Below are 1,567 nucleotides of genomic sequence, written 5' to 3' on the forward strand. Positions count from 1 at the left end.
TTTCTTAGTAACATTCGCTTGGTGTATTTTTTTCCATCCTTTCACCTTAAGATTGTGCCTGTCTTTGAAAGTGAGATGAGTTTCCTGAAGACAACAAAAATATGGGTTTTGTTTCTTAATCAATTCACCTATCATGTGTCTTTTGACTGGGGAGTTCAGTCTGTTAATATTTAAAGTTATTAATGAAAGATGTGTATTTAATCCTGCCATTTTTATTTCTGTTTACATGCTTGATATAGCTGGGCTTTTCCACAGTTACACTGTCATTGAATTTCTTTCCACAACCCCTTGGGTGTAGTCATCCCTTTCTTCAGCTCTTTTTATTGTTTCTAGAACTCTCTGAAAGGCTGGTTTTGTGTACATGAATTCCTTCAGCCTGTTTATGTCATGGGAGGTTTTTCTTTCCCCTTCGACTATAATAGACATTTACGCTAGGTATAGTAATCTGGTTTGGCATCTGTGGTCATTTAAAGCTGGGAATACTTGGTCCAGGCTCTTCTGACTTTCATAGTTTGCACTGAAAAGTCAGCTGTAATCCTAATGGGTTTTCCTTTATATGTGACTTGTTGTTTCTCTTTTGAAGCTTTCAGTATTGTCTCTTTGTTTTGTATGTTTAGTGTTTTTACTATGACGTGCCATGGAGAGTTTCTTTTCTGGTCCTGTCTGTTTGGTGTTCTATATGCTTCTTTTATTTGTATGGGCATGTTTTTCTTTAATTTTGGGAAACTTTTTTCTAAGATTCTGTTGAAGATCTGGCCCATGCTGTTATCTTGGGATTCTTCTCCTTCCTGTATGCCTATGATTCATAAGTTTGGTCTTTTCATGGTGTCACACAATTCCTACAAAACAAACAAAGGCTTTCTCCTGTCATTTCTAATTGGCTTTCTGAGTGTTTCACTTCCTTCTTCATTTCAGCCCAAGTAGTCTTCAATATTTCTAGCTCTTTTCTGAATTCATTCAGAAGTTTATCCCTATCTTCCTTCAGTTCTTTGATTTCTTTTTTTTTTTTGTTCTTTAAATTCACTGAATTCTTTTATCATGTTTATAATCGTTCTTTTGAGTTCCATGTCCTGCATTATCTCTAGGGGGTTCTCATTATACTCCTCTAGAGGACTATTAGTATTTGGTGGGGATAAATTATTTTGGTTTTTCGTGTTATAATTTTTCTCTATGATTTTGACATGTGAATTTCTTTTGTAGTTTCTGATTCTTGTGTGAGACTCAATTCTTCATGCTCAGGTCTGCTTCTTTTCATGAACTTTATATGTCTTTGTTGTTTCCTTTTTGGGCATGAAAAGCTGGTTTGTCTAAGCTTATTGTTCTCTCTTTTGATTTTATATTGGAGTAGCCAGATTGTTTTTGTCTTCAGGAGTTCCCAAAAAGGCCCAAGTCAGATGAGGATCAGATGCTCTCAAGCTTTCTCCTAAGGTATGGATCCCTCCAGGAAAGATTTTGGCCTTGGGAATTTGGGGCTTGGACTGGCCTTAGAGCAGGGCCCAGGAAAGATGCTGGTCTTGGGCAGCTGGTGGCCCTGACACTCAGAGACCCAAAGGGGGATGGGGGCAGG

The sequence above is a fragment of the Nannospalax galili genome, unplaced genomic scaffold (assembly GCF_000622305.1).
Source record: "Nannospalax galili isolate Female #2095 unplaced genomic scaffold, S.galili_v1.0 scaffold337, whole genome shotgun sequence".
Classification (NCBI taxonomy): domain Eukaryota; kingdom Metazoa; phylum Chordata; class Mammalia; order Rodentia; family Spalacidae; genus Nannospalax; species Nannospalax galili.